The sequence below is a fragment of the Pleurodeles waltl genome, chromosome 5 (assembly GCF_031143425.1).
Source record: "Pleurodeles waltl isolate 20211129_DDA chromosome 5, aPleWal1.hap1.20221129, whole genome shotgun sequence".
NCBI classification, from domain to species: domain Eukaryota; kingdom Metazoa; phylum Chordata; class Amphibia; order Caudata; family Salamandridae; genus Pleurodeles; species Pleurodeles waltl.
In genome coordinates, this window is record NC_090444.1 from 407,508,418 (window position 1) to 407,525,112 (window position 16,695).

Genomic DNA, 16,695 nt, shown 5'->3' on the forward strand with positions numbered 1-16,695 from the left:
GAGATATGCCTTGGTCATTGTATGGATTTTCTCTCATTGGGTCGAAGCTTACCCCACTAGGAGAAATGACAGTCTCACAATAGTAATGTTAATGTTATGAGAATTAACGTCATTCAACGTTTCAGGTTCCCGACTTCTCTGGAGTCAGACCAAGGGGCTCCTTTCAATAATGAGGTCCTGAAACTACTGTGTGCAGCATTGCAAGTGGAGCAGAGACTACATTGCAGCTATCAACCGGGGGCTTCTGGCCTTGTTGCGCAGATTAATTAAACACTGAAAGCCAGAATGGCTAAAGTATGTGCCTGATGCATTGCTTCTTGTTTTGATGAGTCTTCACAATACACCAGATAGTAGAACAGGACTGACTCTCCATGAAATCATCATGGGACGGACCATGAGATTGCCAGCTGTCCCTGCAAATGAGCATGTGAACATTACAGATGACATGGTTCTTGATTACTACAAAGGGCTGGCTGATGTGGTTTGTTCTGTATCTAATCAGGTTGGAAAGGCTACAGCTCAGCTGCAGCAAAAGCAGTGCCATGAACTAAGCCCCAGTGACTGGGTTATGGTGAAGAAGCACGTGTGCAGGACATGCTTGATGCCACGGGTCCATTCCAGGTGATATTGGTCACAACGACTTCTGTGAGTGTGGCGGACTGCCCAACTGGGTGCATGCAGCACACACTTGTAGAGTCCTGTGTCCTCTTGATGATACAAAAGCCCCTGTCCTTGAAGGGTCATTACAGTGAGACGAAGGGAGCAGATTAGTCAAGCTGTGGGCATGAGCAAGTGACTTGGACGGGGGGTCTGAGTGAGTCAACAGGTGAAGTCAGGACAGAAGGGTCTCACAAAGAGAAGTTGACTGCGTAAAACCCAGATGCTGAAGAAGGGCCTCCTGCTAAAGAAAAACAAGTTGTGGCTGGAAACTAGTGGCCAAGAGAACAGACTTTACCTGAAGTATGAGTTCCATAAACTATTCCAGAAGAGGCTGAGGAGCCCTCCCAAAGTGACAGTGATGTGAAGGGCAGGTAGCACAGAGATCAAAGAGAGCAAGGGTACCCTGACGGAGGTACTCTTCTTCCGAACTGACATATCTTGCTGCCAATGACTGGGAGAGAGAATTTGGAATCCAGCTGAGCCTCCTTTAACTAAACTTTGTGACAGAATTGATCTTTGAAATTGCATTGCCACTAGATAAACTAGGACATTATATCATGGATGTGATTAATAGTGATTTTGAACTGTGCATTTATTAGAGACATTTGACAGACTTTGTAGAGAATAAAGAAGAGGGCCAAGGTTCAAGTCCACACAATTCATCAACACAGAGCAGGGTTAAAAAAAAACTAACAAAGATTGTAATTAACTTTTGAACTTTCTTACAAAGATAATTGCTTGCTGTCATTTTGCTCAAATCAAAAGACTGAAGAGGCTATTGAAATTGCTGCTGCTGCATTTTATTAAACGGTCAGAATTTAGAGAAAATATGGAACCTAGAAACAATAGTAATAATAGACCCAGATACACATAAAAAATAACATGTGCTCAGTATAAAGTGAAATTAAATATGCATTGCTGAATAATGTTTAAAGTTCACATAACTAGGCTTGAATTTCTTTTAAAGTAAGAAAAATGTTCTTCATTTTCTGCTAATGTGCCATTTTATTGCAGGTGCATTCACATGAAACGTTAGTTTGGAAATAGATGTGCTATTGTTTTACTAATAGAGAGTCTGAGAGAAAAACTTTGAAGGCAGTACACATAGAGAACAAGAGTGAGATGAAAGTCCATTATTCATAGATGTTGCAAATGATGTACACAGGAAAAAGGACAACTGCGTTCTCAGGACTGCTCTGGGAGCGAAGAGTGATGTGGCAAGTGGGATCGGAGAATACAATGGAGCTCGTGATGGTGGGGCCAGGAAGGTGTTAACTGATTGGATGTTATGGTATTAACCAGACCTTTCGTTGATTTATTGCAGGCAGACTTTCCCTAGACTTTGAGAGGTACAGACCTCTGACTTTTCCCTTTTGCCCATACTTTGCTGTGTGTGTCTTAGGCTTAGACTTAACTCTCTAAGAAGACTCTTGATCAACCTTCTTAAGAGCTGATACCTTCTTTCCATTTTCTCCATTCATTTTGCCTTATTTCTGCTCCTCGCCTTTTTATCTTAATGAGTTTTTCTCAATAGATTTTCACTAAAAAAGATTGTCAAACTAATTAACAGAACATACAAATGCTCATTCACTGCCTCCCCCTTTATCGCACTCTTGTAGGTTTCTCATTTCTCCCTTTGTGACAGTTTTTCAGTCTGTCTCTTCCCCCTTCTTTCTGTGTTTTTCCTTCTCTTGCAATCGGTAAACGTCTGATTCCAAAATTACGTGTGGGTCTCTAAGTGCCGGTGGTCCCCACCACGAATCACTGGTCAAATTAAACACTGATCATACTTTCCCTTTTTCTGCCATCTGCAACTGAGTCACTTGGAAGATGTGTTCCAGGACACAATCAAGACCCAACTGGGATCAACATTTTTACTGTTAATAAATCACAGCGTTGGAAACTAGCGTGGAATCAAGCAAAATATAAAATGTGTCAACTACCAAAAGTTACATTACACCAGGTTCACATGGAAGGGATGCCCAGAGCTATGAAGGCTCATAAAGAAGTTAATGAGAAGTTCTTAAATGAGTTAAAGAAACCAAGAGACTCCAAGCCGGTTCGTAAACCACAAACGTGAACATTTAAAAGCACCGATTTCTGCAATTGATGACAAAATGATGGTGTAAAAAAAGGCAAAAACAATATAAAAAGAAGCAGTACTGGAGAGGTATTTCCAGACCGACAATTATATTCAGACATAACCTTCTCACTATTTCCACGTCCACTTTTTTGTCAAAGAAATGTACCTAGCGGCAACTGTTCCCGTCCTTAAGTTCAATATTAGGTGTGCTGCACTTGTTTTTGATCATCTGCCATCTAATAGATAAGAAATCGGTCCTGACTACAGCGTAATACACTGAGTATCATTATAAAGAGTTTAATGCAGGCAATATTTATTCATCATTTACAAAAAAGAGTCCAGTTACCAACACTTATAAATGCTGAATTTCAACATGCTTGGCTAAGTCATGCAGTTGTCAGTATAAAAACATTCATGGGCTTGTAAGATTTGGAAGTTAGGAATAAAGTGAGGATCCGTACATTAAATACTGGAAAATACATGTAATTATGAGCAAGCTATAATGAAATGTTTTAATTGAAACCTTAATCTGTCTTGCTATCTCTTCAGGATGCAGCTGCCTTTCACTAAATGTTGTATTGGTTCATTAGGTGATCGGGCGAAAGTTAATGTTTCAAAGCAATCAAAATTAAAGGAGACTAATTGTATGAAAAAGTACACACCCTACAGCTTCTCTTCTGATATCCGACTACTGTTATCTGTCATGACCAACGCTTATGGAACCTGAAAGTGGTGTATCTAAACATAAGTTGTGAACTTCAGTGGTTGTAGGTATTTGATGGTCACCATAACATCTTTTAGGCATTTCAGGAAATTTTTAAGGTTCTATTATGTTAGTGACTACTATTCGTTTCCAGCAATACATCCCCTTAACAAAATGTTTTTTTCTGTGATATTGAGTGGTTTGTAATACTATATTTTACAACTTCCTCGTGTTTGCATGTACCACAGCTCATGGTGCGACTGGGCATGTACTGCTGCCAAATCCAGTGGCCATCACACAAAGAGCAGGGTCACTGACTAAACACTGCGCCTATTCTTCTTGTAGAGCAGACTAATTCCCAGATTTTAGTAAAGTGGTGCCTCACATCCTGAAGCACCATTTTTCCTGTGCCCCCCTAACGCCACCATGTGTGCGGCGTATTTAAGAAACTGCACACCATGGCAGTATTAGGGACAACAGCATCAAAATTGTTAACGCTATGCTCCACTAGCGTCAAAAATTCTGACGCTAGTGGAACAAAGCACAAGGAGGCCCATTGATTCCAATGTGTGCATCCTTTTAATGTATGCTTTCAGCATGTGTTAAAACTTGATGCCATAAATGGCGCAATGAAATCTTTTAGATTTCTTTGCCCCTTTCTTGCTAGCCTCCTTATGCCAGAATGCCCACTTTGCATACATTATGCATGGAGGATGCATAATGTGGCACAAAGAGTCGCAAAGTGGTGCAATGCATACATTGCGCCAAGTTGCAGATATGGCACAGCGTTTTTGGCAATCTAACGCCACATTAGCATCAGAAAAATGACCCTAATGTGGCATTAGATGGCGCAAGGCCATCCTTAAATTTGGGCCTAAGAGAGCAGGGTTGATTGTAGGATTTTGGGACCCTGGGCAGAAAAGTGTGGGAGCCCCTCTAATTTGCATACCTATTCAGGGCTTAATAGACGCCCCTGCTCCTGAAGCTGTTCCTACTGGGCTGTAGCCCACCACCTTAGCCACGTGCAAGCACCTGTTAACAGCTCATATAGGGCTGAAGGTGTGATAATTGCTTATTATAAGAGAGGGTTAAAACTAGCAGGTAGCTAAACAACAGGACAATAGTCACCCCACAACGCCTGCAGAATGTGTCTTTTTGAAATTAGGGTGGGCTCCGATTACTTGGGTTCACCTGGCTACAACATAGCAGCCTAGGCCTATCAGTGTCCGCACTGGTGCAGGGCCCCAGGTTCGTGGGCTGAGTGTGAGGCCCTGAGCAGATGCCGCCACTCCCCATGCCCAGTGACAGCCCCGTAAGAGAGGGTGATATTTGGATACACCATTAGCCTAATACCTTATCACTAGGACCCACTGTGTATGCCTGTGGCTTTAATTAGTGGGCACAGAACACAAGGTCCATGACCTGCAGGCAAGCCTACAGCTCTACTCAGTGCCTGGTAGACAATCCTGCAACTATACCTAGTGACCGATTCTTCTTTTACCTACACTTTGACCTAATTCACTATAACCATTGTGAATGGTCTATCATTATGAAGTGGTTTGTAGATATAGGTCATGACACAACCTGTACCTAGTATCGGTGCCAGAAACAGGCACTTTCCAAAGGGCAGGGCCATTTGACATATGCTGTTCCTGTCACTCCAGCATGCTGCGAAAAGCATGGTAAATTCCCTTGTTGATGGTCTGCAAATGGCACAGACTTCACCCATGTCTGTGTACAGTGTTCTTGCCCTGTGCTCAAAGTACACTTGCCACAGATCACGATCATCTGGTACTTCTTCACCCATGGTCCAGTACCCTAGTCCTGAGTATCCTCTGACTTACCTGTAGCTTGATATATAATCACAGTGTGGGCACAGTAACTCTGCTCCCATTAAGCAGTAAGCAAAGAGCGTGGCTAGTGGGTACACAATGAGCCCATTAACCTTTAGTAGGGGTGGGAGAAGGTGAAAACTCTACCCAGCGAGAAAGGTTACCAGTGGTACTGATTCAGCAAGATTTTACAGATACAAATCACAGGGCTGAATGTCGCATTTTTTGCAGATTGTGGAGGATTTTCAGTAGAGTTCCGTGGGAACCATGTAATTCCAGAGTTTAATGTGGTTCGAGTGAGCACCAGATAAGGAGAATGAAATTAATTACCTCTGCGTATTCTGCTTGCCCAAAAAAACCGTTTCAGCAAAAAGAAATGGCAGATCCAAAACAATGCAAAATAAATTAACTGAAATCAATTTCGTTTTTGCATTCCTAAAAACAAAAACACCTGCCCCGCCCCAGTTGTAAGCAAACTATTATACGATATTTAATTGGAAACTTGAACCTGCCTTGTTAATTATTCAGGATGCTTTTGTAACTATTATTGGTGAAGGTCAGTGAACCTTCTGTAAGGTATTGGAAACCAGTGAATATGGCCTGCTGCTGAGGCCAATCGCCACTAGGAAAAAGTCTTGGCCTTCAGCTATGCTCTGCGACTAGCCCCTTTGCACGGACAGGACTTATTATGGCAGTTAGAGATACCACAAGGCCATCAGCTTTACCTCAGTATACGCTGGCTATGGAAAGTTACCATACCTTTTGGGAACAGAGCTTAGAGTTAAGCAGTTTCCAAGCGCTACACTCAGTGCTCCTGCCACAATACCTACTAACCACAGCCTGCAGTTTTACCGAGTGACCACTGGACAAAGAGTATGGAGTTTGGCCACACTTTCATGGAGAGCCCTACCCAATTATCAACTCTATAGGCCTCTGGGTAAGCAGCGACCACTGTGCAAAGGGCAGGCCATTTGGCTGCACTCTGCCCAGGACCCTAGACCTCAGTACCTGTTGAATAGGAACTCAGCCTATGGCATGGGCATTGGACAGGCCCCATGCACAATATTCTTGCCCCTGTAAATGTTGGATCCAGCTTGGAGCTTTCCTCAGTGGACAACTGGTACAGGATATGCTCTTCTTCTGCACCCTGTGTCCCTCTCCCCTGTCCGAGTAACCATTTAATATAGCTTACAGCCATGCCATTTCTGAACTGGGAACCAAACATGATATTTGACCACATTTGTTGCCCAGTACTTAAGCACCCACTGGGTGCAGAATATGGTCCAGAGCCACATCCATGGTCCCAATAACCTAGCCTCCAGTAGCCTGAATCATCAGCTACATACTGTTCCCAAATACCATTCTGAAAAAGGCATGGCCAAATGTCCTTTGTTAAGCCATCTGTAATGCTATGACTTAGTACATACGTAGTGCTTTGGGGACAGTACATGTGCTAACCATAACTGAGGTACTTCAGTGTTAGTAGGCTTTGGATTGTAAGTGTAGCAATATCCTTTCAAATGAAGTTTCTTCAAAGAATTGTATGTTTTTAAGCAACTGATCTTAATATACAACCTAATAGCTGAATATACAGACCTGCGCCCCGATGAGCTGACAGCAGACATATTCAGTAAAGGAGGGTACACATGGGCCCAGATTTAGGAAGCTCTATGCCACATTAGCCTCATTTTTTTACACTAATGTTGAGTTAGGCTTAAAAAATCACCTCACCATATTTACAAAGTGGCGCAATACATGCATTGCGCCACTTTGCAACCTCTTGAGACACAGTATGCCTGCTCTAGCCATAATGTATGCAATGGGGTGTTCCCCCATTGGGGGGGGTGAACAAATGGCACAAAGAAATCTAAAAGATTTCTTTGCGCCATTTTTTGCGGTATTTTTAAATCACTGCTCTGAGCAGGAGTTAAAAGGAGGCACATAATTTGTTAAAATGTGCCTCTACGGGACAGATTTAAGAAAAGTGGCACTGCATCCAATGCAGCACCACTATTCTTGCACCCCTTAGCATCCCCCAACGTCACCATGTGTGCGCCATATTTAAGTCACGGCACACCATAGCGGTAGTTAGGGAACTAGCATCAATACTTGATGCTAGTTTGGCGCTTTGCAGGATTAACGTAAAAATTTTTGATGCTAACCCTGCAAAGCACATTGAGCTCTGTGCAGGCATTAAAAATGCCACAAAAAATGGCGCAAATAAATATTTGCACCATTTTTTCAGCCCTCCCCCCAATGAGGGAATGCCCCCCTTGCATACATTATGCCTGGCGCAGGCACAATGTAGTGCAAAGGGTCACAAAGTGGCCCATTGCATGCATTGCTCCACTTTATAAATCTGATGTAGCGAATTTAGCCTCGTTGGGGCACACTTGCATAAACAAATGACAATAATGTGGAACAAGAAGGAGCTAGGTCCTCTTAAATCTGGGCCTATGTACTTTACAGGACTAGCTCCAAAATTGTTGGCACTAGTCCTCCAAAGTACATCAATAGAGTCAAAAGTTTAGACGCTATTGCCCCTACCCTGTGGCATGGTGCACCATATATTAAATTGGATGCAGCACCACTTTTCTCAAATATGCCTCCTGGTGTCCTGCTGCAGACCACAGAGCCCCACTTTGGGTCTGAATCCATGTCAATGCATTAACATGAACCGTGATTCTTGGATGTCCTGAGGACCAAACAGTAAAAACTTTTCCAAAACTGGAGGAACTCTGGACAGGGGTTCACGCTCTCCAGAACTATGAATGGTCTATTGTCAATCCTAACAGCCACTCGAGATTGAGACTAGCCATATGCAAATAAAGTATCAGGCCGACTGCAATATTAACAGTCCTCCAAACCTGTTTTTCTTCAAATGGAAATGCAAGCAATTCCAGACTGGAGCTGAGATTTATTCAATCATTCAATCAAACACTTTGTTGTTTGTTGCAGGAAACTGTAAAGAGACATGAAAAAATATTATATGGCTACCGTTAGATGGTGCAAGGCATCTGTGGGTACTTGAAGATTCTGTGTTGCAGCAAAAAAGTATTAGGGGTATTTAAAGCGAGAACATCCGGGGTCTAAGGACAGTTATGCGTGGATTATGAGGAGTTGAATCTGTCCTTGAAAAGAAAAAAAAAATCTCTTTTTCTCGGGAACCACGAGAGATCCACGGATAATAATAGCTACCCTTTAGTGATGCACAGGGCCTATACAGATTCACATATTTAGTGCTGCAGAAAATAATTGTGCAGAAGGATTAACGGTGCAGTACTATCATTCCCCCAACCGTTGGAAGATGCGCAGGGATCACGGAAGAGCAGATCTACCCGTCAAAATGAAAAGTAAAAATGTATGTTACAACAACCACATATCTAAATTGACACCTGCGGATCTAAGCAAACATGGCAAATGCTTTGTCGGATTTGTAAGGGTTGCTTGAGAGCTATGGTTTTGAAGACGCTGATATATGACGTGAGGGTAGGAAGAGCATGGACAGCGAATTTATTTGCTACACACAGATGTCTAAATTGACTGCACTCAGTGCACAATACAATCATTCTAAACAGGGAGGCCTAATGTCCATTTAGCACGTGGATGGCCGAGCACCAGTGCATTCCACTATGAATGATGGATAAATTACACTGAACAGAGAGAGCCCCAGCACATAGGTCCTGCTGCACGGATACCTAGCAGCAAATTGTGAATTGCTGTACTCTACCATTAAATACTTTTAATAAACAGTTGTATTTGCACGGATAGGAACTGCTGATGCATAACTATGGTTTGCCCACCAGCAAGTCTTGTAAATTCCTGCTATACAACTAACAGTCAGACTGTCAATAACTTGTAGGCATGAGCAGTACTACCTAATGCAAGGAAAATGATTCAAGACCTTGGTAACTCATTCTATTTTGGGGAGTAATTTGTAGTGATAATTGTTCTCCCAATGCCTGCGATCCTGTGGGTGTGTTAATTAATGGATTTCTAATTTCTACACTATTCCGAGTTTTGGTCCCTGGAATGTATGGTATTTTTTTTTTTTATGGAGCTGCACAAAGCACTTTCATGTTGCCAAGCATTATGAGACTTGAAAGCAATGGTAGAAGATAATCAGGGCCAGATATGTGTAATGGTTTAACTGCACGTTTTCCCTAATCGAAGGTTCTCAAACCCCAAATTTGCCCAGTTATTTGGTTGTACTAGTCCTGGGAGTGTGTAATTTGGAATCCAGCTAAAATCCTGTTTCTTGTGCGGACTCGTGTTTTCTCACATGAATGTGCGCGTCCAATAGAATGAGAATCTTGATGTGTTCTGATTTCACGTTATGGTTGTACGACTGCTTTAGAAGGAACATATTACATTAACACCCTTCTCCCGAAAGAGAATTGATAGCAAAATTAACTTTAAATGTACAGCTTGTGTTCAGAAAAACGAGCCGTGGGGAAAAAGACCCTGGGTAGTGGACAGAAATTACATTTCAGCTAAAGGTAAATGTTATTACAAACAGCAGCCGGATAGATAGGCTCATTTAGCAATAATGAACATGAAAATAAATCACATTAAACTTACAATCTGCGCACCCTCTTGTATAATTAGAGAAGAACGGCTTTGTGCAGCGTTGCTTGTTCTTGTTGCTGACAAAAACCCATTCAACCATGGCCGAACTTATCAGCATAAAAGAAGCAATTAGTTCGCAGTATTTGGTGCGGCAGCAGCGGTGCTAGGATCCCACTGGAGATGATATCGTAGGCTTTTATGAGAACCATCTGCACATTTATTCCTTTTTCATTTTTTCATACGAGGTTTGGGCCTGTTAACAACCTCTGCGCAAACCCAGGGCAGAACCAAATTATTACCTTTTCATATCAAACTTCCGCTGTTCTCCGCACAACAAGGAACAGCCCCTATCTGACAGGTGATGTTTAATTTCCTTTCCAGAAATTTAGGTGGAAACATTATAGATCGAAGACACCGATCTTATGATCATTCACCAACAGCTAAGAAGAAGGAAATCAAAAGATGTGATGATATTTCACTCTAAAGCCAATTTTGTTCAAGACAATCCTCTGTGTATCAATTTCAACAAATATTAATTCAATTTTATCAGCGCTGCCCCTTTAAATTTTACACCTTCCAATGAAATGTTATGATTGAAAAGAGTACACGAAGAAGTACTACAGGAGAAATACTTCATGTACTCCTAAATACCTTTGCGAATCGTCCGTCTCCAAGTTCCAACTTTGACAATGGGTAAACAAAATACGTTTTACCTCAGACATCAACTTGCAATTTTACTGAAATATTACTACTAATTTACTTGTCTTCAAATTTTAGCTTGCCATTTTAAAAAAAAGCATTATCTTTGCCCTCGCATGCCATTGTTTTGTTTACCTTTAAATACCCGTATGCCCATCATTGCCAACATTTGCTCAGATCTAATTATGTGGGAGTCACTGTCATTACTTGCCCAGGTACTCACCATTCTACATTATTGAATGCCATTATAAGATGGGGTATCACCAACATAAGTCAATCACTGGCATCATGCACAAAGGTATTTCTTTTCATCTGCCTTTCTATTCCAACTTGTGCTGAGGAATCTCCCTCCATATGTAGTACAATGGCATGATGTTCTCAGATTTCCCATATCGCTGTCAATGTCACCATGTGCGCCTCATGTGTGAGTAAATCCACCATGGCCAGGGTTGGATTGGGTCAAAAATCGGCCAAGCACCTCAAAAAGAGTGGCCCACATTCGCGGATCGTAGTGTTGCATGAAATATTGCTGGATTAATATCATTTGGGTCTTTTTTTCAGATATTTGTGGTAAATTCAGGTCAGTCAGTTGAAGTGATAGACCAAGTGTTTTCGAACACATGTGGTTTGTTTGCTATCTTGGGCTCTCATATTAGTCTGTCTTTCAGTGTTTTGTCATGATCCTGGCACACCTGTATTTTTGTGAACATTTGCTTATTTCTCTATTGACATGTCTGGACATGTCAATCAGCAGTGTGTCCACCATTATAGAGACCCCAGGCCACCCCACAAACACAGGACAATCAGGGACCTGGGGTCAGTGGCAGTGGGCACACAGTTCAGGGAACAGAGGCACAGGACAACAGGGAAGCTGGGCGGACTGCTGTGCGACAGGGGGAGGATGGGCCCAGGTAACGGACTCTCCAGAAGGCACTCACTGTGATCCTGGGAGCATACCAACATTCACAGGATACGCTGGGCCAGATCCTGGACAAGTTGCAGGAGAACATGCGGCTGAAGGATGGACTGTACCTGGGGATCAGGGAGGACTTGAAGGACATCAACACCACCATGGTCTCCAATGCAGGGGTGCTGGCAGACATGGCCAATACTATGAGGAAGGCAGTGGCACACCACCGGGCCCCTGACACTAGCCAAACCGATGAACAACCCTCCAACTCCGCTGCCGCTAGTGGACAGGAGGCCCTGCCACAGGACCAACAGGCCACCAGCACCCCTCCCCCTGTAGAAGTAGAACCACCCCACAAACATTTCCTGCGATCCAGGCAGAAGCCAGAGACTATTGCCAAGAACCCCACCAGGAAATAAGACTCTCCTGATTGTTACCCTTGGGTGCAACTATGTCACCTTGTCCACCTTGAACTGCCATTGCTCCACTTCCTATGCCCCCTTGGACAACGCACCTGTGATACAAATGGACTGGACTCTATCCTGGACTTTCCTCCATTATCAACCCCAGCCCATTCCACTACCACCTCTACTTCTTAAAACTTAAATAAACACCCTTTGAAAAAATACAAGTATGGAGTTTGTCAAATGATTTATGTATGTATTTGTTTATCAAGGTTTAAACATTGCAATTCAACTGTACAGTAATGTATACATAGGAAAAACCTGTATTTGGCTGCAGTCAACACACCAGGAGCGATAGTAGGGCACAAATATCTGCAAATAGAGATGCCAAAGGGTACAGTGCGTGGCCATATAAGTGGGAAAAACAGCCTGCCAGTGACAATGTCAAACACAAAGCTGTCAATTAAATGTGAATTTACATTGTCTTACCTGTGTGTCGTTGGAAGTATTGACAAATATTTGCACTTCTATTGTCTTCATCATCTGCCTCCTCATCTTCACTGTCCACAGGGTCCACTGCTGCTACACGGCCGTCTCCAGCATCCTCCTCCTGCAGAAAAGGCACCTGGCGATGCAAGGCAAGGTTGTGCAACATACAGCATGCCACAATGATCTGGCAGACCTTCCTGGGTGAGTAGCAAAGGGATCCACCTGCTAGATGGAGGCAACAAAATCTGGCCTTCAGGAGGCCAAAGGTCCTCTCTATAATTCTTCTTGTTCACCCATGCACATCATTGTAACATTCCTCTGCCCTTGTCCTGGGATTTCTCACAGGGGTCAGTAGCCCTGAGAGGTTGGGGTAACCAGAGTCACCTGCAAATATTGAGGGACAACTGTTAGCCACACACTAACCCTTAGGGCCCACACCATACCCATACACCAACATATACTGGGTGGGAACCAGGGCTCACCTATTAGCCATGCCCTGTGCCTCTGGAGTTGAGCAATCACATTTGGGATGCTGCTATTCCTCAGGATAAAGGCATCATGCACAGACCCAGGATACTTTGCATTGACGTGGGAGATGTAGTGGTCCGCCAGGCACACCATCTGCACATTTATGGAGTGAAAGCTCTTTCGATTTCTGAACACCTGTTCATTTTGTCGGTGGGGACAAATGCAATATATGTTCCATCAAGAGCCCCAATAATGTTGGGAATATGTCCCATTTCATAGAAATCAGCTTTCACTGTGGCCAAATCCTCCACCTGGGGGAAAACGATGTAGCTGCACATGTGTTTAATCAGGGCAGACAACATTCTGGTCAGCACTATTGAGAACATTGGCTGATACGTTCCTGCTGCCAAGCCCACTGTCACTTGGAAAGAGCCAATTGCCAGGAAATGGAGCTCTGATAGCACTTGCACAAGAGGGGGGATCCCAGGTGGGGTGTCGTATAGCAGAGATTAGGTCAGGCTCCAATTGGGCACACAGCTCCGTGACAGTGGCCCTGTCAAGTCTATAAGTGAGGATAATGTGCTTGTCTTCCATTGTTGCCAAATCCACGAGGGGTCTGTACATAGGGGGATGTCTCCATCTCCTATTCATCCACAGCGGTTGCAAACTATGGGGTAAAATAGTGAGCAGCTGGTCATTATCTCAATATTCCAACCACTACAGTTCAATGCATGTTGTGATTGTAACAGTATTTTGTTGGAGATGTCCAAATGGGGCATTTGTGTACTGTGACGCAGTTAGGATCCATGGCCTGCCCCACCTGAAATGGCATCCGCTTGTCCTGTTTGGAGGGACAGGTGGAAATGAGGTAATTCCGCTGACGTTGTGCGCCGTTGAGGAGGCGGTGGGAAACAGCCGTGCAACTCCTCATTGGTTAACATTGGGCCCAATGGGGCAGAAGGTAATGGTGAAGTACGCCAGCGGTGATGGTATGCACCGCCGCTGTGGACATCACCGCCATTTTCTATCTAATTCCTCACTTGCTACCTGACCTTCAACAGGAGATGACCTACACTGCATGTTCTGCTGTGACCTGTGTCTGGAACTGACCATGGCTCGTGTGACTGGGGAAACGACGCCTGCCTTCACCTCGGCGGAGTTGGAGCGACTGGTGAATGGGGTCCTACCCAGTACCGACTGCTGTATGGGCCTCCAGACCAACAGGTGAGTACACCGTGAGTACGATACGTGGTGCGTGAATGCATGGAGTGCTGTGTTTGAAGGCCATGTGTAGGGGGGGTGGTGGATGGGCCCTGGCCAGCGTGCAGCATGTAGGGTGGGCGATGTCTGTGCTAATGGGGATGGGAAGGGGCATGGCAGGGCATGAGTGCAACAGACAGGACGGTCGGACTAATACCTTTCCATGTGTCTATTTCCCTGCAGGTCAGCGCCCATCAAAACGAGGGTATATGGCATGCCATCGCCAAGGACATGTGGACCCTGGAGGTCTACGGCAGGCGGAGCACCCACTGTTGGAAACGGTGGGAGGACCTGAGACACTGGGTACGTTAGACTGCGGAGGCCCAGCTTGGATTGGCCTCCCAACGAGGAAGGGGTGCCCGTCGAACACTGACCCCCCTGATGGCCCGCATACTGGCAGTGGCCTATCCGGAGCTGGATGGGCACTTGGGGGCATCACAGCAGCCACAAAGGGGTGAGTACAGTGCCCAAATATACAACTTGCGCCTGGTGGAGTGGAATCCGGGTGGGGAGTGTGGGCCCTGTGGGTGCCCCTAGGCCAGGCCTGGCATTGCAGGGTTGGTCCCATGTTGGGCAGGATTCTGATGTGAAAGTACTCCAACCAAGCTAGTAGGCATCCACTACTCAGCAGGGGTCTGTGGGTCTCAGGTATGCTGCAATTGGTGTTAGGTGTCCCTATCCATGGGCTGGTGACTAGCATTGTGACTGGTCTTGCATTGCCTAGTGCATAGGGCTGTTCCCTGTGTGTGAGTGTGTCGTGTACGCCAACGGTGGTGTTGTTGGCACCATTCACCAAGTGTATCCTTTGTGTCTTCCCCCCTTTTTGTTTTGTCACCCTGTCCTTATGTGCATTAGCATCATCTGGCGGAGGAGCAGCGCCACCGGCGACAGAGGGAGCTGCACACCACAGGACCCAGGAGGCCGAATCAACAGACGGTGAGGGCACCAGTGGGATGGAGGGCGAGGTGAGCACCACGGCGGAGACAGGAGGGAACAGATCAGACACGGATACCTCCTCTGCTGGGAGCTCCCTGGTGGTGGCGGACACTTCTGTGCCCACCCCAGCTACAGGTACAGCTGCCACCCCGTATCAGCACTGCCCTCCCAGCAGCCCCTCAGCGAGTTTCCCGTGCCCACTCACCCAGGAGGGTGGGCATCTCCTTCGCCCCAGGCACATCAGGCCCTGCCCCAGTTAGCCCTGCTGCCCTCAGTGAGGAGTCTATTGACTTCCTGTGTTTCATCTCTGTTGGGCAGTCAACCATTGTGAATGAGGCCCAACATCGATCAATCCAGGCTCTGGCCTCCTCTCCGATGGCAGCCATTGTCCCTGTTTCCAGCCTCCCCCCTCCAACTTCCTCTACCCAATCCCTTTCCCCTCAACCCCAACCTATCCCAAGCACATAGTGAGACCAGCATGCACCCAGGTCAACATACAAGAGTGGACATGGCAACCACAAGCACCACACTTTATCCCTCAGGCACTCACACAAACACCATCCAGAATCAGACATACCAACATCCACTGCCTCCACTGTGGCCCCCTCCTCGTCGTCGTCTACCTCCCTCCTAGTTTTGTCTCCACTCACACCTGCATGCACTACATCCTCATCCACTACCCCCATCACCAGCACACCTAACATCACATGCCGTCACTTGCAGTCACAACTCCACATCCTTGCACACGTCCCCTGTGTCCTCTCCCACTGTGTCTGTTCACCCTCCTCCCAAAGTACACAAACACAAGCACTCAGACACTCAACAGCCATCCACCTCACAGCAGCATCCAGCTCATGCACCTGCACCCAAACACAGCAGACAGACACCTCCTACCACCACTCCGTCTTTCACCACTCCCAAACCATCTCCCTCTTCCCGCCCCAATGTCCCTAAGAAGCTTTTCCTCTCCACCATTGACCTCTTCCATACCCCTCCCCCCATCGTTGCTCACATCCGGCCGGGCAGTCAAAACCCAAGCAAGCACCTCAGCCACCCAGTCCATGGGCACAGTAGTGTCCCCAACTACTCCAGGTGAGAAAGGATCCCAGCCACCAGCCAGGCAGATGGACAGGGTGCCAGCCCCAAGTGCGTTGAGGAACGGGAAGGATTCAGCCCCAGCTGCAGGATGGAAGGGCAAGGAGGCAGCCCCAGCTGCAGGATGGAAGGGCAAGGAGGCAGCCCCAGCTGCAGGAAGGAGGGGCAAGGGGGCTGCAACACCAGGCAGTAGAGACAAGGGGCCTGGTGAAGGGACTCAGTCGGAGCCCCCTCCACCAACCATGGTGGTGCAGCCATCCGAAGCAGCAGGGGAAGGGCTGGTGCCTCCCCCCACCACTGCCAGCACCACCACCAGCAAAGCCACCAGCACCACTGCCAGCAGCAGTCCCAGTGGTCAGTTGTCCGAGGCTACAGGGGAAGGGCCCCCAAAATCTACATCCGAGGCCCAATGGCCCCTCCTCAACCAGTGGAAGAAGCCATCCACTCACCCCATTCTCCCCAGGATGAAGCTCACTGGGCACAATGCCCCCTCCAGAGCCAGTGGAAGAAGCCATCCACTCACCCCATCCTCCACAGGGTGAAGCTCACTGTGCACAATGACACCCTCCAGAACCAGTGGAAGAAGC